Source organism: Monodelphis domestica, chromosome 3, assembly GCF_027887165.1.
Source record: "Monodelphis domestica isolate mMonDom1 chromosome 3, mMonDom1.pri, whole genome shotgun sequence".
Taxonomy (NCBI): Eukaryota; Metazoa; Chordata; class Mammalia; order Didelphimorphia; family Didelphidae; genus Monodelphis; species Monodelphis domestica.
Genome location: NC_077229.1, coordinates 248,952,474 through 248,976,649, shown reverse-complemented (window position 1 = coordinate 248,976,649; position 24,176 = coordinate 248,952,474). Strand labels below are relative to the sequence as shown.

Sequence of the window (24,176 nt, the reverse complement as noted above, 5' to 3'; positions counted from 1 at the left end):
CTTCAAGAAGGAGGAGAGAAGAAAAAGAAAGATCCAAGGTAGGGTTAAGTATGTCGTATACTACTGTAACATAAAACTTACATAACAGTAACAGTGATATTAAAATAGCAAAACAACATGACATAGCAAAAGTAACAACATAACAAAACATAAACACAAAACATAAATGTGGTTAGGTTACATTGAATCACTACTTAAATGAGTGAAAAAATGTATAGTTATAGTACTAACAGTGTTATAATTAGCTATAGATAAGTTATTTATTAACAAAATGTAGTTAGATACTTAGATTTAGTTAAAGTATAGACATCTAGTTAGAAAAATTTTAAAGATAAGGATTGGTTAGGTAGGATTAAGGAAAATAAGATAAGAAAATTAGATACTGACTTGTTCTACATCATACATTACACAACACAAACAACATATGACATCACATATCAAACAAAATTATAAATATATGTAAATAGAATGTATGATAGGATGGTAAATTAATTGTATTATAGTGTATGTATATATGTAAAATGTGTATAAATATGAAGTGTACATAAGTGTATATATGTGCATATGTATAGCATACATGTATATATTGTATGCATGTATTATATGTATATATAAGTCACTTTAATTGATCCTTGCTGTGATTCAAGAACCTGTTACAGGTTTAGTTTTTACTCAGGATTTTCATACCTGAAAGATTTTTATTTTATTTTTTATCATTTTTGTGCTTCTTATTTTTATACAGAATATAATTTTTACTCTTTTATTTTGAGGATTTTTTTAGGGTGGTTTGTCTTTGTTTTTCATTTGTTTTTCTTTTGACAATTGTTTCATATACCTCATTTCTCAGTCATGTATCCCAGTGTAATTCTGGTGTTTGTCAATATCCTCCTCAGGGGATTGTGGTGTTATCCTAAAAATCCAAGATTTTAATTTTTTTGGAGAAATTTCAGGAAAAGAAACGTGCCAACACCCCAAAATCAAGAAAGTGGATCCTTTTGGAGAAGGTGCTGTAAAAATGTCTGAAGAAGCTACACATTGCATCAAAAGATCCAGAATGAACTTTGGGATTAGTGAACTGAATTTAAGGGGACTAAACATACTTATTCTGAATGTAAACTCTTATGCTAAAGGGGACTTCCCCCTATTTGGCTTTTTGTTAACGTGTCTCAATCAGAAGAAGATGTTTGCAAAAGAACTGTGTAATGCAAGCGTTAGAGTGATTGACAGGAACATGTGACAGAGAGTCACATAGGAGCCTAAGGGTCAAGATCTGGGTAAAGATTCTAAGGTCCCAACAGTCTTGGCACTTCTTTCCTGAAAGACATTGGATTTGGAGGTTTGACAACAGTTTTTTTTTTTTAAGTGATACCAGCTGAAGAGAGGAATCTTTTGAACTGGTTGCTGGCAGCTAGAACAGAGGACTGAAGACCTACTTCTTCAATGGACCTGATTTGGGAATTTTTCATCTGAAGATCCTGGCCCATTTGATTGGACTCCACTTGTGAGATTTGTTGTTGGGAAAACATTATTTAGCTTAGATAAGTTAGGTTAGGATAGGTTTATAGAAATTAGGGTTTAAGATTAATTGTAATAATCCTGCTTACCCCTTTTTCTTCTGCCCTATCTCCCCCCCAAAACCTGATTTTTATATCTTTCCTTCTTGTTCATTCCTCTACCAAATCCCACTATTACACTGTGTGACCCTGGGTAAGTGACTTAAATTGTTTGCCATAAACTACTAGAGAAGAAAATGGCTAACCACTTCAGTATCTTTGCCAAGAAAATCCAATATGGGGTCATGAAAATTCTGACTAGACTGACCAATTGAAAAAGAATCTAGTGTAAGAATTTAGGTGTGTGGTCCATATCCCCATATCAGACATGCATAAGCCAAGTCCTGACAAAAAGTAAATTCCTATTTTCCTTCAGTATCTCCACTTGGCCAGAGTCCTGCTTGCCATTTCATAGTCATCACACTTGGCACTGTTACGGCAGACATTGTCTCTTTAACAGAAGGAAAGATGTTTCCCTACAAGTCAACTAGTCAATCCACCAGTACTAGGGCCAAATAACATTTTCTAGGGAACCCCCCTGCCATTCCTTTTAATATTTCTGCTCTCAATTGGGAGGCTATATGGGATAGAGAGAAAGGACCAGCCCTCTGCCCAGTTAGAGAGGGAAGTCCGGAGGGGTTTTGTTCATTAACTATCTCTAATGATAACTTCAAACCCCTCACTTCAGAGTCCTCCCTTTTACACCCCCCATATATATTTTAACAGTTTGCAACAAGAAGTAGGAGAAGGAAGACCTAACCTACTAGATATATTAAAATTTCCTCCCATTGATCATGTCATCAGACAGATTGGACAAGTGAAAGAACACATTCAACCAAGAAGACCTGCTCTCTCTCTCTCTCTCTCTCTCTCTCTCTCTCTCTCTCTCTCTCTCTCTCTCTCTCTCTCTCTCTCTCTCACACACACACACACACACACACACCTCAGGTAAAAGCAAATTCAAGGTCAATGAACTTTTGAATAGAAAGCATTCCAGCAAAGTACTCAAGAAATTATTTATAGTAATGGAGAGTTGTAAACCATACTTTTTTCTACATGAATCCCTCTCTAGCATTGTATTCCAAAATTAGGCTACTCTTCTTCTATATTCTCTGTGCCTTTATGAGATAATTATGCCCCACACACTTTTTAGGGAGGGAGTGTTAGTTCATTCCATCTGTTCTTATTATGCCATCTAATTAAATACCAATGCTAAAAGCTAGTTGCAGCAACAAGCTGATGACTAAAAAGATGCACAAGAGTGAAAGTACATAAGCAACACTCTTAGAAACATGGTAATCTCATGGTAATTACTAAAAGTTTGAGAGTAGAAGTAGTAAGTGATCTTCTGGGGACAAGGCCCACTAAAGTACATGTATATTGGGGAAATAGTCTCCACCATTCAAATTACCCAGAATGGCAACCCCAGTACTATCCTTGCTTCCACACATTCACTCACTCCAAAAAAAGTGAGTTACCAAATCTTGTTTTTCTCTCTCATGTTTGTCCCTTTTCTTCCACTCACAGCCACCATTTTAGTTTCTGACACAACATATTCTTCCTGTTGTTTGTTAGTCCACAGATCTTTCTCCTCCTTTTTCAAGAAGTTAAATGCCTCATTCATTGTTTTATTTTTCCTTCTAATATTTTACTAGAGAAGTGTAAACATTGGGTTTACCAAGGTGTTGTCTTATGCCCTCTTATCTCTATAATGTGGCCTAATCAGTTTCCAATTTGACACAAATGATTCATAGATCTACACATAAGTTTCAGTCTCTCTCTCTCTCTCTCTCTCTCTCTCTCTCTCTCTCTCTCTCTCTCTCTCTCTCTCTCACACTTTAATCCTATACTCTATTGAATATATCAAAAAGGATATGCCATAGATATCTTAATGCAGAGTACAGAATTCATTTTAATTATTCTTTTCCTAACTTCCACATTTTTGTCAAGGGCAACACCAATTTTCCATTCTATTAAGTTTTTTAACTTTAATGTTAACGCCAACAATTTGCTCTCCATCAGCTCCCTATACATTCAGTTGCCAAATATTGCTGTTTTTGACTCCACAAAATGTATGGTAACTTACTACTCCCCTGTACTCAAATACCCACTATCTTTTCTTCAGCCTCTAATTTCCTTTCTCTGTGCTACTGCACTAGCATTCTAATTAGACTCCCCTGTATAACATCTATCCCAACTCCATTGCATCCCCCACCTGACCTCCTGAAGTGATTTTCTTTAGCAGGACATCTGACTCTGCCACTCTCTTCTTAATAAACTCCAGTTGTTCCTCTTTGCTTCTATTGTAAAATAAAAACAAACTGCTGTTTGGTATTTAGTATTCTTCACAATGTGACTCCAGCTAATCTTTTTTCCCCAATACATGTATGTGTGTTTATGTGTGTATGTGCATTGGCTTTGTAGATTTTTGTATGTCTAAATGGGACTATCTAGATATGCTTCATAGGGAGACATGGATAGATTCCTCTTCTCTTAAGTGAATTATAAATAAACTTTCTTATCCAAGACTATAGAAAACATAATTGAAAGAAATTATATGAATGAGAATATACAGACAATTCACAGAGTGAATAAACTCTCCCCCTGGGAAAGATATGCCTCAGCTCAAAGAAGAAGTCCTGGAACTCATGCAAGGGGGAAAATTTCCAAAGTCTCTAATTTTATAAGTTGGAGCTAAAGATATAATATAGTTGTCAGCTCCTCTAAAGTTCACCTTCCCAGAGTCTTTAATTATTTGGAGAGAATCTGAAACATCCTTTATTTTCTTTTCAGTTTGGAAACGAGTAAATGAAAGAACTCTTCTCTCTGGAGCTCTAACCAACTCTGTCCCTCATGTAGTCACGAGACAATAAAAATCAATATCTCTGATGAGGACAGTCTTACTTAAATGGGCTTTCAGGCCTTCATTACAATAGTATTCTATTGCAGTAATATACCATAGTTAATTTGATAATTCCCTTGCTAAGGGATACTGAGGTTGATTATAGTGTTTAGAATTGCATATAATGTGATACTGAAAGTCATTTAAAAGAAAGCATCACCTTTTGCTTTTAATAAATACGTCTGTGTATTTCCTACATTAAAATTATTATATTACAATCAACACATGTTTAGTTCCATCTTTTCCATCCCCTTTTTTAAATTGTCAGAAGCTTTCTTATATTTTTTCATTTTCTGTTTAGGTTTTAATCCATTAATTCTCCCTCCAAAAGTATTTCTGGAAAGAAGTAGATTTTTTTACATACACACACACACACACACACACACACACATATATATATACACACACACATATGTAATCATGTATATAAAACATAACATATAATACAATAATAATATGACACATGATTTATTGTAAATATGTAATGAATTATAATAAATATGTTTATCCAAGTTCTGACACTAGTTCTATACAAAAATGTATGTTTCATTTTTTTCTTCCCTCTTCCCACTACTCTTTACTTCCCAAGAAGGCAGGTAATACGATAGATATAGGTCATACATGTATTATTATGTAATATGTATTTCCCTGTTCATCATGTTTTAAAACAAGGCATATATTGTTTAAACTAAAGAAACTTTCATGAAGGAAATAAAGTAAAGAAGCGAATGTTTCAGTCTGCACTTGGACTTCATCTGTTCTTTTTAAGGCAGTGGATATCCTTTTGCATCATGAGTTGTCTTGAAACCTTAGCTTGTAGATAATTGTAAAGTAATTCATAGTTGTTCATCATATATTATTGCTATTATTGTTTACCTCCTGGGTCTGCTTCCTTTACTTTGCATCATATCAAATAAGTCTTTCCAGATATTTCGTGAAAATCTTGTTTGTCATCTCTTATGGAACAATATTATTCCATTACAATCCATCAACAATCCATTACAATCCACAACTTCAGCCATTCTCTAATTTATTGACTTCCCTTCAGTTTTCAGTTCTATGTCACTTTATAAAGAATTGCTATAAATATTTTAGAACATATAAGTTAGTTTCCAGAGGTGGAGCCAAGGTGGGCGAGTAACTATGGAAGCAGTTCACAGTTTGACCACAAAAATCCTATCAGATCAAGAGTAAAATATCACCAAAAAACTAATCTAGGAGTGAAAAAACCAAAAGAGACAGAGGAAAACAACCTTCAAAACAAGAAAACCCCAAAAATGTAAGGCAGAGCTCATGTGCAGAACTGAGGTGAGAGGGGAGTAGAACCAGGAGGAGGCATAGCATCTAGTGAAGAGCAAGTTAAGATAAAATCACACACACACACACACACACACACACACACACTCACACACACACACACACACACACACACACACACACACACACCCAGTGACCCACACATTTGCACTCACAGGTTCTGAACTTAATCCCAAGCTAAGTCAGACCCTGAGATCCTGCTGGACAATTAGTGGTCCAAGCCAACTAACACCCCTTGAAATTGCAAACCTGTGTAGAAGTCTGAAATCCCAATGCAAGGAAATCTAGGCTGAAGGAGGCCAATCTGTGTGGACCCAGAGCAAAGTCAGAAATCCCAGTCTGGGTTTGGGTTGAGGACTTAATATACAGTTTTGGCTTTAGGACACAGTTCTCAGGGGAAGCCTCCCGGTAATCTTTTTGCCAAAAATTAAGGGTGGAGCTCCAAGACAAGACAATCAAAGGTGTGCCTGATTGAATCAAGAATCCCATTGAAAAAATTAAGCACAAGCCTGACTCTAGAATCTGATTAGCAACTGACTTGATAAAGTTCAGACTGAGATCAAAAGCTTATAGGTAAGCTGGAGGAAAGTCTTTATGGTATTAGCATCTCAAGGGTCAATTGAATCAGCAGGGAGAGAGGACTCTCAGAACTCTCAGACTTCAGACCATCTGGTTAACTAGCAACAACACAGAAACTAAGCAAAAAATAACATCAAGGAAGTACTGAAGCTTCAGAGGGTATCCCAAATCCCCATAGAGACTGCCTATAATTAGTTAGAAAAAATGAGTAAAAAATCAAAAAAAAGCATGTAACTCTAAAGACTTTTTATGGAGACAAAGAATAAGGTGCAGACACAGAAGGGGATAGTAAAAGCCAAGTAAACACACCCAAAGTCGAAAAGAAAAATATGGTTTGGACACCGATTCTGGAAGAGCTCAAAAATGACATAAAAAATCAATTATGAGAGGTAGAGGAAAAGTAGGGAAGAGAAATTAAAGGAGGAAGTAGATAATAAGACTCTATTAGTGAGTTTCTTGACCTTACCCTCTGAGAATTAGATAAATTGAACCAAAAAATAAATAAGAAAGAAGTAGAGGAAGTAAATGAAATACTAGAAAAAATTAGTTAATAGATATATGGAGAAAACTGGAACAGGAATAAAAAGGAATATACGTTCTTCTCAGTAGTACCTAGTACATATACAAAGACTTACCATGTATTAGGGCATAGAAATATTGCACACAAATGCAGAAAAGCAGACATAATAAATGCCATATTTTCATATCATAATACAAAAATTATTAAGAAGGGTCCATGGAAAGGAAAATTTAAAGTTAAGTGGAAATTGAATAATTGAATTCTTCAGGACAGGTGTGTGAAAAAAGAAATCATAGAAAAAATTACATATTTCACTAAATAGAATGAAAATGAGGAGGCATCATATCAAAACCTATGGGACACAACCAAAGAAGTACTCAGGGGAAAATTTATATCACTGAGTGCTTATGCCAACAAAGTTGAGAGAGTAGAGATCAATGAATTGGGCTCACAACTGAAAAAAAAATAGAAAAAAGAACAAATTTTAAAACCTCAGATAAAAAAGGAATTGTAAATCCTAAAAAATTAAAGAAGAAATTAATCAAATTGAAAGTAAAAGAACTATTGAAATTATAAATAAGACTAGGGGCTGGTACTTTGAAAAAACAAATAAAATAGATAATGTACTAATCAATATAATAAAATAATAAAGAAGAAAATCAAATAAACAGTATCAAAGATGAAAGGGGAAATCCCACCTCTAATGAAGAGGCAATTAAAGCACTTATTAAGAACTACTTTGCTCAATTAAATGACAATAAATATGACAAACTAGGTGAAATGGATCAATATTTACAAAAATATAAATTACCCATATTAACAAAAGAGGAAATAGAATTCTTAAACGATTCCATCTCAGAAAAAGAAATTGAACTAGCCACAATGTGCCATGGACAAGGTCCAACTTCACCTCTCACACCAGGGGTACCCAACAGGTGGTGAACGATCAGTTAAGAAAATAACAAACAGAAGATAGCTGTATCCTTTATGGCTATGGGGATGTTTTGCATCTGATACCTGCTTCACCATCCCCAGGATTGATGTTTATTTTTATGCCCATTTTCTTAGCACACAGATACATTATCTAACATGCATGTCTAAATAGAGATAATTGGAAAAGTGATACATTAACTATTAACAAATCATTTGATTAACATTCTATATTCTTGTATTGTGATTACAGATTCTTGACAGAATAAAGGTTTCACACAAGATAAATTATTTCATCATAGGTGGCTTAATTTTCTCATTATTCTGTGAGAAGTTTTGAGCTTACAAACAATCAAGGAAAATTACTTATTACTTGTAATGAAAAGAAATAATCAATAAAGAGTTCTTAAAAGATAATTCAACAATCATATCATTGAGGTTGAGAGGTACTGGGAATACAATTCAGATTTAATATTAGACTGATCATTTTTCAGGGTTTACTAGGGAGTTTCTCACTGGTGTGAATTTTAAAATCTCCATCTTGGTCTAGCACCCAAAAATTGTGCACACCCACACTACACGGGCATGTGCTAGTCAATGACAAATCAGAAATAACTAACTGCCCACCTGGGCTGTCCTAAGCCAAGCTTGAGCCACCATTGGCACTTGTGAGGCACAGGAAGTGACAGAGAGAGCAGCCTAGGAAATTTACTCACTTCCTGGGGACAGGGCTAGAAGACAGTTCATGTGAAGAGCTTGGACAGGGAGGAGGCCCGCAGACAGCTTCCTTTCAGATCGGTTATGTGAGTCAAGGACTGATTCCTTCCACCTTGGCCCTTTGGGCCTAAACTCCCTCTGCCTTGGTCAGAGGTTGAGTAACCCCTTTCCCTTTTCTCCTCTCTCCTTCTCTCCCTCTCCTTTTCCCTACTCCCATTGTGATTAAAGCTCCATAAACTCCATTCTGACTTGAGTGTTTCATTTTAGGAATTTCATAAGTAAATTCCTTAGCGGCCATTGTTCAATATTATAACCATCTTAAAAGATTTTATTTTCACTACAACAATGGTGAGTTACTGGTTTGTGAAGTCAAGTCACTGAGGCATGTTGAAGTTTAGTGTACCTGTACGTTTTGTATGGATTTTTATTATTGATTTATATACTGGCTTCATGAGAATAAGTTTCTGTAAGTGGGAAAGTTCTGAGCTTGGCTTGTAGCTACAGTTTTACTGGGGCTTATGTGTCTAAGTAAAAGTTAACCCATGATAGTCATTTGGTAATGGATTTAAGGATTGATCTTTTGGTAATATTTTAGAGAATTAGGCTACAGGTATTTTGCTCTTACATTATTCCTTCTAAGACTAGGGAGAATAATAATCATGTCAATTCCTTAGGTAAGGGATATTGATGAGAGAGGTTATGCAAAGGGGACTGAGTGGGCAATCACATCTTGCCAAGGGCCACTATGTGGTCTCCTTAGCTAACACACGTGACGCTGTCAAGGTGTCATGGCCTGATGGCTCCCAGCAATAACGGAAATTCCTAAGAAAAAATCCACACTTCATATGGATTTACAAATGAAATTTGTCAAACATTAAAAGAGCAGCTAATCCTAATAATATACAAATTATTTGACAAAATAAGCAAAGACAGAATTTTACCAAATTCCTTCTATGACACAAATATGGTACTGGTTCCTAAGCCAGGCAGACCAAAAACTGAGAAAGAAATCTACAGACCAGTCTTCTTAATTATATATATATATATATATATATATATATATGCAAAAATATGACATAGAATGCTAGCAGTAAGACTCCAGCAAGTGATCATAAAGGTTATTCACTATGATCAGGTAGGACTTATACCAGGAATGTAAATGGTTTAATATTAGGAAACCTATCCACAAAATTGACCATATCAATAATAAAAATAGCAGAAGTCACCTGATTTTCTCAATAGAAGCAGAAAAAACCTTTGACAAAATACAATACCTATTCCTATTGAAAACACTAGAAAGTATAGAAAGAGAAGGGTCATTCCTTAAAATGATAAATAGTATATGTTTAAAACCATAAGTATCATATTCAATGGGGACAAGTTAGAAGCTTTCCCAATAAGATCAGGAGTGAAGCAAGGATGCCCATTATCACCTCTTTTATTGAATATTGTAGTAGAAACACTAGTGGTAGCAACTAGAGAAAAAAAAGAAATTGAAGGGAGTAAATTAGGCATTGAGGAAACTAAACTGTCACTCTTTGCAGATGATATGATGATATACTTTGAGAATCCTTGAAAGTCATCCAAAAATCTAGTTGAAATAAAATTAAGAACTTTAGGAAAGTTGTAGGATGCAAAATATACCCACACAAATCATCAACATTTCTATATATTTATAACAAAAATCAGCAGTAAGTTAGAAAGAGAAATTCCATTTAAAATTGCTCTAGACAATATAAAATATTTAGGAATCTATCTGCCAAAAAACACAGGAATTATATGAACACAACTAAAAAAATACTTGTCACATAATTAAAAATAGATCTAAACAATCAAAAAACATTAACTGCTCCAGGGTAGGATGAGCTAATATAATAAAAATGATATTCCTACCCAAATTAATCTACTTATTCAGTGCCATACTTATTAAACTACCAAAAATCTTTTTTTTAATAGAATTAGAAAAATTATAACAAAGTTCATCTGGAAGAAGAAAAGGTCAAGAATATCAAGGGAAATAATGAAAAAAAAAATGTGAAGGATGGGGACCTAGCAGTACCAGATCTTAAATTGTACTATAAAGCAGTGGTCAGCAAAACAATCTGATGCTGGCTAAGAGACAGAGGGTGGATCAATGGAATAGAATAGGGGTCAATGACCTCAGTATGCTAGTGTTAGATAAACCCAATGACCCCATCTTTTGGGACAAGAAGTCACTAATTGACAAAAGTTGCTGGAAAAATTGGAAAACAGGACAAGGAAAATTAGGTTTAAATCAACATCTTATACCCTATGCCAAGTTAAATTCATTAGACTAAATGGCTTAAATATAAAGAGTGAAATGATAAATAAAATAGATTGACATAGATTAGTAAAGTCAGATCTGTGGGAAATGAAGGAATTTAAGACCAAGCAAGAGAAAGAGCTCATTGCAAAATGTAAAATGAATGACTTTGATTATATCAAATTAAAATTGTTTTGTACAAACCAAACCAATGCAACCAAAATAAGAAGGAAAGCAACAAACGCAGAACGTTTTTATAACCAAAACCTCTGACAAAGGTATAATTTCCCAAATATATAGGGGACTAAGTAAAAAATACAAAAAATCAAGCCATTCTCTAATAGATAAAATATCAAGGGACATAAATAGGCAGTTTTCACAAGATGAAATCAAAATTTTCAAGAAGCACATGAAAAAATGTTCTAAATTCCTCCTGATTAGACAATTGCAAATTAAAACAACTCTGAGGTACCGCCTCTTACCTAGCAGATTGGCCAATGTGACAGCAAAGGAAAATGATAAATGTTGGAGGGGATGTGGCAAAATTGAGAGACACTAACACATTGCTAGTGGAATTGTGAATTGATCCAACCATTCTGGAATGTAATTTGGAGATATGCAAAAAGGGATTTAAATGAATGCCTGCCCTTTGATCCAACCATACGACTGCCACATTTGTACCCAGAGATAATAAGGCAAAGACTGTACAAAAATATTTCTAGCCACTCTCTTTGTGGTGGCAAAAAATTGGAAAATGAGAGAGTGTCCATCATTTGGGGAAATGGCTGAATAAATTGTGATATATGTTTGTCATGGGATATTATTGTGCTGAAGGGAATAAAGAAATGGAGGAATGCCATGTGAACTGGAATGACACTCCGGAATTGGTTCAGAGTGAAAGGAGAAGAACCAGGAGAACATTTTACACAGAGACTAATACATTATGGCACAATTGAATGTAATGGACTTTTCTGCCAGTAGCAATTCAATGACCCAAGACCATTCAAAGGAACTTAGGAGAAAGAATGCTATTCACATCCAGAGAAAGAACTGTAGAACCAGAAATGCATTAGAAAAATATATGATCAACCATATAATGTGATAGGAATGTGATTAGGGTCTTGATGTAAAAGAATTGTTCTGCTGCAAATATAAATAACATAGAAATAGATTTTGCATAATCATACTTCTTTAACCCATTGGAACTCCTTGTCAGCTTTGGAAGGGGAGAGGAGAAAGTGGCAGCAGGCATATGGATCATGAATCATGGGGAAAATATTCTAAATGAAAATTTTAAAAAAGAACATGTAATTTATTTTTTTCCCTTTTTCTTGATCACCTTAGTAAATAAAACTACTTGTGGTATTACTGGGTGAAAAGGCATATAGTTTTAAAAATATAATTTCAGATTATTGTTCATTGACTTTTAAATGTTTTTCAGAAGCATATCACAGTGTCATTACCTAAGAAAATATAGCTGTCCTATTGACATCATGATTTTTTTCACTGTGGTTTTGATATATTGAGGATTAGCATAACAAATTAAATGGGATTTTGGGGGGGGGTTTGTGAAAGCTGTAGATCACATGTGATTACATAGATTACATAGAAAATTTTTAGAAATTCAGAAATACATAACATATATGAACAGTATTTTATAATATCAATGTTTTATCTTTTAATATTATAAAGTTACTGTAAAGAAAAGCTAAAGTTTACAAAAAGAACATAAAAGCCAAAAAAATTACATAATTTTTCCACATCATGGGAGTGCTGTGTACCCAAATCCAGTGATGTTCAAGGGATATTTATATGTATTAAGTGATTTTCTTGGGTGTAAATCCCTGAGTAAAGGAGGAAGGGAATGTGCTCTCTAGCATAATTCAGAATACAATTTTCTAATGCAGTAATCAAATATATTGTAGAGAGAGAGTCTTGAGGGTTGCCTTATAAATAACTCCAAGTTTGAGGAATTCAGAATCAATGAGAGTTTTTTGTCAGTGTGCCCAAAGATGGTTACCTATATAACCCCTGCTGGTGCTGAGAAGTAAAAAAAAAATAAAAAACTAAATCCAAATGTAGGATAGTCAGTTACAGGGTGAGAATATTTGTACCTTGACCCTTGTTATTTCTATTAGTGATTCAGAAAGAACAGATCAGAAAACAAAAGGTGGCCCAAAAGTATAGTTATTTTTGTTTTTGTTTTTGTTTTTCCAGAGAGAGTTTATGACCGACTATGAATTCTTTGTTTTCCATATTTATTTAAAAGTTCCTATCAATCCTTTGCTTTTTTCTGTATAGTGAAATAAAGAATGTCTTTCATCTGAGGTGCAATTTCTACCTTGAAAAACAAATTGAGACTATTTACAAAAATTCTGGATACTTAGATGTAACATATCTACAGAATTCCTAAATGAACTCTGGTTTAGGGACATAATTAGTTAAAGAGAAATATCTTTTAGTTCAGGCCCTGGAAATCAGATGTAGTTGGAGAAAACCCAGGCCTTCATGGATACTTGGACTTGGGTAAAAGGGTTCTATTAGATTTAAAGTTCTAGATGGATAGTATTTGTTGACATTGTTACTGTTAGAATTGAATGTAATTTATTACTGAAAGGTAACAGAATTAATCCAAAAATCTATTAATGTTCCAATCTGTCATCTTGAAATAAAATCAGGAGTAATAAAATCTTTAAAGAAACACAAACTTAAAAAGTCACATCATCTAGACTAAATTTTATAATAGTGATGAGTACATTTGTGTTCTATTACAAGACTTTTATCTGTTTTAATGAATTCATGAAATCAAATTAAAAATCATCCTTGTAGTGATACTAAAAATATAGTGAAAAGTATTTTTCTCTATATCTTTTTCAGGATTTCTGGGATCAAGCACTTGGAAATGTAGGTGATAAGTCTAAAATTTAAAAGTATTCCTCGAGAAATGGAATAAGTATAGTAGCCAACCTTTTAAGATAGAATAATTGTTATTTGGTTTACAACAATGATTACATCTGAAGAAAATAGGGCTAAGACTTACTCAAGGGACTTGCCAGACCCTTCCAGTGAAAGGGAAGTCCCCCAAAAGACTTCTAATTTGAAACTATTCTCAATAGACATCTGTGGAGAAATCCATGAATATTTCAGGAAAGTGGTCCAATCGAAAATGGGATGGTGACATTGTTATTCAACCATTTGGGGTTTATTGTATTAATGCCAAATTGTATTTTCATATTGTGATTTCTCTTTTTTGGGGTTCCCATAAATGTTCCTTTTTTTTCACTGAGAGACATATCAGAATGCATGTGGTAACTACGCTATTTTGGAAATCTCTCTTCAATTGTCTCTATCAACCAGTCACAATTGGTTTATTGAGAATAAAGTTTAATAGTAAAGAAAACTATTAAGTGTACTTCTCCCTAAAACATAGGGTATAATTTCAATACTTTTTTCAGTAATTTGAAAGATTTTTGAGGGTAAAGTCCATGTACTATAAATCTTAATATTTCTACCAGATTTGTCCCATGACTTATAAATACCATGTATATAAATATGTTGGGATGAATGTATGCATACATGAAGTATCTGTTCCCTATTAAGTATACTAATTTATGTTCCTCAGATTAAAGAAAAAAATAAAATTGTTTCTGCTTTAATTTAATCACGACTTTTATTTTTTCACTTTGCATTTTTAATTCAAGAAATCTTTAAAAGAACTAACTATTTTTATTAGTTGGTACCTAAAGAGTATTCCTTGGATCCTATCACACAGTCTAACACCTTCTAAAACCAACAATAATAAACAAAGAAAGTGATATTAATTCTTCAAGTTTAAAATAGATTTACATTTTATGTATCATAATAAATTGTTTATAAAAATGTTTTATGAAACCAACCTGTCCATATTGCAGTGAAAGTGAAAAACTGCATTGGAAGAGGGATGAAATCATAACCCTAAGTACTGTTGCAATCCTGACTCCTTTTTTTTTTCAGGACAGATATATAAGAAACTTTCAATAATTTCAAAACTTCTAATTTGTTATTAAAATGACATTTTTCTAATAACAATACAGTAGATAACCATTCATCCTCTTTTATATTGATTGGTCTACCTGTGGTTGCTTTGCCCTGAGTGAGAAGTGTAGTGTATGGAATTACTAATTGCCTACAAATTGTTCTGCAATCTTCAGAGTATCTAAATTAATCCCTGATGATAAATTTTGTAGATAGCCAGTCATTAATTGCTTTTTACTTACCAGATAAGGAATATCTTGAGGAGAGAAACAAACCTCTTCATTTGAAAATCATTTCTGATGTGTATCAGTATTACTAGCAATCTTTCACTAAACTTGATAGTCTATGAGGGGAAAAAAATGCCTTTGGCTTCCTGGAATGCTTTTTTTCCCTTCTCAAAATATGTTTATCAATATTAAATACTAAATTAAGATTACATGTGATCTGTCCATGTATACTTTGTTATATTGGTTATGATGCTATTTTATGGTAATTGTCTCAGTAATAAATAGGTCATTCATAGTTTTCAATATTGTACTTTGGCTCATGCTATAAATTCCACCTGAATTCTTCATCCAATCTAGAGGGAGAAAGAATCACACCTCACTATTCATATGCCCTTCTAGCCATTCAATAGGTCTTCCTAGCACTATAATATTATGTATTAAAATAGTTTCCCACCTTTTCACCTTTGTTCCAGGTTTGATTTATGAGTAGTTATTTCCTAAACTCAATTATTTTGACAGTTTCCGTACTGAGTATGATTGAGTCACTCCCAATGAGCCTCACAGAATGGCCTTCTGATATGATTAAATTCCATTCTGAAAATATTAGGTAAGCTCTAATGTGTGCAGAGCCCAATGCTGGGCATTAGGAGAAAAGGGAAGTTTAGATAAGATGGGTTAATGGAATTAATGAAACTTTGCAGGAGGATAAGACCTTGGGCAAAGAGTAACATTTTCAATGCAACATTTATATGGTACATATTATGTGTCAGGTATTTTATTAAGTACATTACAAAGATTATTTCATTTACTTTTTTGTAATAACTCTCACTTTCTGTTTTAGTATCAACTTTAAGAAATAAGTATCACAGACATGGCAATCAAGCTTAAGTTACTTGTCCAGGGTCATGCAATGAGGAAGTCTCAGAGGCCACTTTTGAATATAGGTACTTTCAATTCCAAGTTTGACTCTCCATTCAATGTGCTACATAACTACCTTTTATCTCATTTGATCTTCTGATCCATGCTGATATTTAGGTGCTATTATTATCCACATTTTATAGTTGAGGAAACTGAGATAGGCCAAGTAGAAGTTAAACTACTTAACCAGTCATACAGTTAGTTTAATATGGGATTTTAACTATGTCTTCCTTATGCCAAGCCAATAGTCAATTAATTGTGTTACTAATATATCTTTCTTAACTTTTCTGGTCCTTTAGTTTTTAGTTTTTTTTTTTTACTAGTAAAAGATTCTATTGGACTAGATGATCCCAAATATCCCTTTCATTGGGAATTACAATTTGGAGATACTAATGTAGAAAAGATAGTGCACTTTCCTACCTCAGTTACCTCACAAAAATATTATTGCTATTCTAAAGAATTAAAACAAAACATTATTTAGTTATTCTTACTGCCGACCCCCGAAGTAAATGAATATTCTTTGTATTAAAAAAGAAATCAATGAATCAGGACTCAGTCAAATACAGTTCCTGGCATATAATTAGACTATAATAAATACGTGTTGATTTTCATACTGTCAAATATTAGTTCGATGACAATAAAGAATTTTGAAAACATGTTAAGAAATTTAAAAAGGCAAGTGAGCACAGATAGCTTTTGTTTTAAAAAGTGAAAATTGATAGAAACAATTAAAGATAGAATGATAGGAAAAGGACAGTACTGTATTCACTTTCAGTCAAGCTGTGTACTTTAGGAACAGGACTTGATGTAATGGTGGATTGAACTAAAAAGTTTTTAATTTACTATCTGAAAAAGGAGAAAATATAGGTAAGGAATCTAGAAAAGGAGTAACAACTCAGTGTGTCAGAAAACATTAAGCTAAAAAACATTTCAAAGATCCAATGAATGAAAATGTATCTTACAATCTCATGCTTATTTGTATTGATTCCACTCAGGAAGGAAAGGTCAGTCAGTAAATAAAAATGGTAAAATAAATATCAATAAAGATTAATTAATAAAGAATATTTACATTTTAGGAAGAATATGTTTAAATGATATTTGGTATCATAATAATGTCAATGGAACTAGTAATCTATTACAAAAACAACCACTAATCAGTACAGGTTTATGTGTACTTAACATTAACATTGTGCTCTAGCACTATCTTGATATGAAAGAACAGAAATTATTACTGTCCCTAAGAAATTTATAATCTCTCCAGAGACACAAATGTATAAATATGGAACTTTTAAAAACATTATTCCAATGACTATAACAAAGTTTCTGTTCTCAAGTCTTCAACTATACATTCTAAATGCTGATGATCTTTTTTTCCATTTGAATAAGTTTGTTTAGTCAATTTAGAACATTATTACTTGGTTAGAATAATCACATTATTTCCCCCATTCCCTGCACCCACTCTTTCTGCAGCCAACACGCAATTTCATTAAGCATTACTTGTGTCCTTGATCAGAACCTATTTCCATGTTGTTGTTTACACTAGGATATTCATTTAGAGTCTACATCCCCAACCACATCCCTTTGACCCATGTTGTTTTTCTTCTGTGTTTTTTCTCCCACTGTGTTTCCTCTCGATTGGATAAGTGGTTTTTCTCATAGGTTCCTCCAAGTTGTTCAGGGTCATTGCATTGCCACTAATGGAGAAGTCCATTACATTCGATTGTATGACAGTGGATCAGTCTCTGGGTATAATGTATTCCTGGTTCTGCTCCTCTCACTGTGTATCAATTCCTGGAGGTTGTTCCAGTCCCCATGGAATTCCTCCACTTTATTATTCCTTTGAGCAAGATAGTATTCCATCACCAACATATACCACAATCTGTCCAGCCATTCCCTAATTGAAGGGCATCCCTTCATGTTCAAATTTTTGGCCACCACAAAGAGTGCAGCTATGAATATTCTTGTACAAGTCTTTTTCCTTATTATCTCTTTGGGGTACAAACTCAGCAGTGCTATGGCTGGATCAAAGGGCAGACAGTTTTTTATTTATTTTCTCATTTTAGTTCAATTTCTGCTTTTTCAAGATTACTTATCTTAGTTTTCAAGTTCTTTTCCCAATTGTCTTCAGCCTCTCTTAATTGTGTTTGAATTGCATTTTGAGTTCTTCCACAGTCTGTATCCAATTCACTGGGAATTCTGATTTATCTTTTGCTGTTCTCTCCCCTCTGTTTCGTTCACTGTCTAGAAGCTGTCTATTATAATTTCTTTCTTCTTTTTTTCTGGCTCCCCATATTTGTCTGTGCTCTTGGTCCTCTCATTTTTTTGGTTTTGGGGACTTCTGTCAGTCTCCCCTCTTGGAGCTTTGACAGAAGCTCTCTCAGTGCAGTCTCTGGGGGAGGTTTGTTGGGGGTTTGAGCTTCCCTGTCCTATGGAGACTTTTGATTCGATTAAAGTCCAGCAGTCAACGAGGGAGGGGTGTGAAGCCTGGTTATGAAGACTTTTGATGAGATTAAGTTCAGCTTGGTTGGGCTGGGTGTGCTCTGAGGCCAAAACCTCCTGGAAGGCTGCAGAAAATATGGAGGACTTCCACTGGTCTGGTCAGGCTTCCAGATCTATGCTCCCTCTCTAGCTCCTTCCACACCACCTATGTTCGAAGCTCTGAAATTGCCATAGCCCTGCCCACAAGGTACACCCTCCAGACCAGCACCTTTGCCCACCCAGAAGTTCCTGCTGCCACTGGAGTCTCAGAGCTCTAGGTGGTTAGGGGGATGGGTCCTGGGACCTTCCTTCTGCCTTCCCCATAAACCTAAGTGTTCTTGGATTCTGGCTTTTTGGGGGGCATACCTTTTGAATTGAGTCTAGTAGGAGGGTTCCTTGGCTCTGTCTTGTTGTTAGGTTTGATTTTCAGTCCCCTAGGAGCATTCAGTTTGTGGTCGGTAAGGAAGGGTATTTAGAAATCTGAACTTCTATTCCTTCTAAGCCACCATCTTCAAATGCAGATGATTTCATTACTTATTTGTTGAGAATATAAAGGTAATCTTACATGACCTCCCTCAACTTCCCTCTATCAAAATCTTTAACCTTTCAATAAACTCACTTCTTTAGCCTTCCTTCTCTCCAATTACAGAGGATGATCTGGATCTTTACCTGGCCATATATAACTGCTTCACCAAAACTCCCAGTTCCATCACCTTTTTCTATAACTTCATTGTACTATTCCTTTTTCTCAAATAAACAAATAAATGGGCAAGTTTTACCTTGTTTTGACTTAGTCCCTGACTACATATTTTATCATAAGATATTTTATTATCTTTTATCATGAAACTCATTGCTCTTTATCTCTACTTATTAAAATTTTATCTCCTTGACATCTTTATGACTTTTGACTCCATGAACCACTCCCTTTAATATATTTTTAAATATTTGCTTCTCATTTGGCTTTGGTGAGATTGTATCCTCATAGTTCTCTGCTTGTCTTTCTTCATTCATATTTTCTGCAGAGTCATCTTGTCTCTAAAAGATAACTTAGAAATTTCTTTAAAAATGAGTATGTATCAAGTGTGTTGGGAAGATTGATTAGGGGAATAAAAATAAATTTATTTTACTCTAACCCACTTAAAGAAATTATAAAATAAGTAAATGACAAGACTATTAGATGTTATTATCTTGAAGGAATTGAAAGGAGTGCTAATAGGTTTTTATAACCATTATAAGATATGAAGTTCTTCAATCAAACTTGAATGTATTATATTGTGGTTAGGTATTGACTGACTAAAAGAACTGACACACCTTGGTAGTTTAGGAAAATATACTCTCTAAGGAGTTAGTCTAAATAGAAGACAACTATACCAAATTAAACTTTGACAAAGAAGAATAAAGAATGCCATAGTACTTACATTTTAATGATTGAAAAGAAAACAGATACAATTCTAAAAACACAGGCATTTATGGTTGATTTAGAATCATGTAGAATTTGACAACCACCCTCAAAAAAAAAAAGAATTAAAATGCTTCAAAATAGGTCCTGGAGCAACAGAACCCACAGAAGGAGGGATGGAATAATAATCTTGTCCAGAATAATGTAGAGAGACAGTAAGGAGAACTCATCTTATTGGAATACAAAGAGAGAGCACAGAACAAGCCCAAGGAGAGCACTGGAGTGATACTGGTAGTGGCAGCAGAAAGCACAGCAGTCTCAAACCATCCTTATCAGAGCAAGAGTGAAAAATAATGCAATGTAGAGCAGGCAGAAGTTGAAGGAAAAAGTAACTCCTGACATGGTCAAAAAACAGTAGAAAAATATTTGGCAAAAGAGATGATCAAAATATAAATTGAAAAGGGGACAGCACTACAAAAATGAAAATATGGGAAGTCTCAAAGGAAATATGAAATGATGTCAAACACAAAATGAAATCCTGGAAGATATCTAAATAGAAAAAAGATAAGAAGAAACTTTGAAGAAGAACTGGAAAAGAAAATGATATAAAAAATTAAAAGCTTGTAACAAAAACTTATAAAGTAAAAGTGTTGCCTAAAAATAGAAATTTGATTCCTCAAACAGGAAAATAACTCTCTAAGAAAGCAAATACAAAATCTCAAAGAAAAAAGTGACCCTCCAAAAAAAAATTGAATAGGACAAATGGAAGCTATTGATTTCATAAGACAGAAGGAAAAAAATAAAAATTTAAAGAATGAAAAAAATAAAAGAAAATCTGAATTTACCTATAAAGTAGATCCAGAAGAGATAATCTAAGAATTACAAGATTACCTAAAAGCTAGGATCAAAAAAAGTATCTGAATACCAGATTGTAAGAAATTATCAGATAAAATCATTCTAATATTCTTAAACAAAAGGGAAAAATAGAAATTGAAAGAATTTCCTTTCCTTGTCACCTCCACAAAGAATTTAAATTTTAAAATTTAAATTTAAATCCAATTTAAAAATTCAAGACTATTATCATCAAATTCCAAAATTTCAAAGCAAAAGAGTAACTAAGTATATTACTAATAAGAAAATGAATAGTAAGGTGTTTAATTTATACCTGTGTGCTTATATCAACAACAAAGAGAAAAAACAGATCAATGAATTAGATATGCAATTTAAAAAAACAAGAAAAAGAACAAATTAAAAATCCCCAGTTCAACATTAAATAGAAAATACTAAAAATCAAAGGAGAAATTAATAAAATTGAAAGCAAATCAATTTTAACTAATAAATAAGACTATGTGCTGCTTTTATGAAAAATAAAATAAAATAAATAAAATATTTGTCAATTTGATTTAAAAAAGATGGACGAGAATCAAATTACCAGTATAAAAAATAAAAATGGTGAATCCAATTCTAAAGAAGAAGGAAATTAAAGAAATTATTAGGAACTTTTGTCCAATAATATGACAATCTAGGTGAAATGAATGAATATTTACAAAAAATATGAATTGCCAAGATTAACAAAAGAAGGAAGAGAATACATTTAAAATGCCATCTTAGAAAATGAAATTGAATGCACCATCAATGAATTCCCTGGGAAAAAAGCCCCAGGGCCAGATGGATTCACAAGTGAATTCAATCAGACTTTTAAAGAACAATTAATCCCAATATTTTACATTACATTTGGCAAAACAAGCAATGAAAGAGTCCTACCAAATTCTTTTCATGACACAATTATGGTACTGATAACCACATCAGGAAGACCAAAAACAAGAGAAAGAAAATAACCAACCAATTTCCTTAATAAATATAGATGTAAAAATCTTAAATAGAAGGGGTGGAGCCAAGATGACAGCTGGGTAGCAGTGAAAGCCGGAAACCATTCTGAATGACCTTCCAAACCAGTCCTTAAAAGAAACCTCAAAAGGACAGGAGTCAGAACAAAACAAGTGAGAGGGCTCTCCTACTGAAAGCAATGTGAAATGTAAGTAGAGAAAGTGAGTTTCCATGATAGAGGGGAGTCCTTAAAGCAAAACTGCATGGGGAAAAACACAGGCTGACCAACTCCCTACATACCATAGCAGACATAAAACTAGGGTATAGATAACTCCTTGATCATGGGTCTGGGGTCACACCTAGGGAGAAGCACCTCAGAATCACCACTTAAAACAAAACACCCTGGGAGTGAGGTTCAGAGTTCCATACCCCACTATGAGCTCTCAAGCCTCTGCTGGAAAAGTGAAGACAATTCCAGGGTATAACTCAGAGAACCAGGGCACAGACAATGCATGGATCCCAGGGCAAGGGCTACACCTACAAAAGAAGCCCTCAGAGGAGAGAAACTTTCAAAGACTTATCCCAGGGCAGATTAAGAAAACCTAACTAATTCAGTAAACCAGCAGAGGACAGAGATTTGACAAGCTTATAGTCCATAGGAAAATAAAAACCAGTACCACCACAACAAAACAAATAAAACAAAAGGCTGAAAATGGGTAAACAACAGACAAAAGATGATAACAGATAATGTCTTAAATATTAGAATTGGGCAATTAGAAGCTAATTTCTTCATGAGACATCAGGAAAAAATCAAATCAAATCAAAAGTATGGAAAAATAAAAGAAAATATGAAATGTCTTATTGAATAAAACAACTGACCTGGATAATAGATTCAGGAGAAACAATTTAAGAATTGTTGTACTGCCTGAAAGTTATGACCAAAAAAAAGAAAAAAAGCTAGACATCATATTACAAAACATTATCCAAGAAAACTGTCCTGATATTCTCAAACAAGAAGGTAAAATAAAGATTGAAAGAATTCACACATCATACCCTGAAATAAATCAACAAATGCTTACTGGGAGGTGGAGGTGAGGTTGTGGCCTTGGTTATTACAAGGATCTTAAAGAATTGCTAAAATTAGACTATGAAAGCAAACTCCAAGTGAATTCCTAAAGCAGATTATAGGAAGATCAGTATTAAAGTTAAATTCTGGAAAGGATTATCAAGGTGTCCTGGCTTGCTTGTATGGCATGAATATAACTCTGAACCAAACAAAATAATATGTAAATAGACAACTAAAGAATAAATATGGGGATACATTTATTTGAGGAAACAATGTGTTATATATAAGCACCCAGAAGAGAAGACTTTGAATACACCAGCATAGAAATAATTGCTTTGTAGTTTCATTTTTTTTTAATTTTTAAAAGAATGTCTTCTCATTTTGTCATGCAAATTTTCCTGTTTTCATTGTTACTTATGTACTGACTTGAGAGGAGAAAGAAGAGAATTTTTAAACATATACAAACTAATGGTTTCAGTTGTAAAAATAAAATAACCCCCCAAATGACAACTCTAAAAAAATATGATAATGAAGTTCAAGAGCTCCCAGTCCAAAGAGAAGATACTGTAATCCTCTGGGAAAAAAAAACAATTCAGATATCATGGAATCTCAGTCAGTATTACCTGGGATCTGATAGCTTCCATACTGAAGGACTGGAGGGCTTGGAATATGATATTACAAAGGCAATGAAATTAAGCCTACAACAAAGTATCACATATCCATCAAAACTGACTATATTCTTTCAGAGGAAAGTATGCTCATTTAATAAAGTAGAAGATTATGAAACATTCCTGAAGAAAAGACCACAATTAAACAGAAAATGTGATGTCCAAAGGAAAAAAATAAGGGAACCATAAAAATGTAAAGAATAAAAAGAAAAAAATTAAGGCCTTCAAAAAGGTCAAATTGTTATATTCTAATATGGAAAGCTGGTATCTGTAACTCCGATTTTTTTTTTACATTATCATAGTAGTTAGAAGAAAAGAAGTATACAGAGACAGAGGGTATGTGACTAAGCTGTTTAGGATAAGTAAAAAAAAAACTATGGTTAAAAAAAGAATTGTTCTAAGAAAAAGGGGAAGGAAGAAGGAAAATGAGGTAAACTATATCACAAAAAGAAGCATGTGGGGAAGAATACTATTACAAGAATAGAAAGATGAAAGTGGTGATTAGTAATACTTAAATTTTACTCTCATTAGAATTGTTTGAGAGAGGGGAGGTGTAAACCTTAAAATTTCTTAGACTTATAAATGTTGGAAATTTCACCATTGGGAAATTTCATACTTAAAAAATTTCCTACTGATAGTCTATTGGGATGTGAACCCCGTTGGCATGGGAGGGTCTTTCTCCTCCCTTCTTAAGATTACTTTAGGACAGAAATCTTTTGCTGAACAATGGAAAGGGCTGCAGTATAGATCAAAATTTAATTATTCCCATCTCCACCC

At 33.6% G+C, this 24,176-nt stretch overlaps 1 pseudogene; it reads left to right on the top strand.

Annotated features, from left to right (window-relative positions):
• Nucleotides 1-23,041, top strand: part of LOC100617096 (U6 snRNA-associated Sm-like protein LSm6) — a 131,065-nt pseudogene extending 108,024 nt beyond the window's left edge.
• The last annotated feature ends 1,135 nt before the right edge of the window (nt 23,042-24,176 follow it).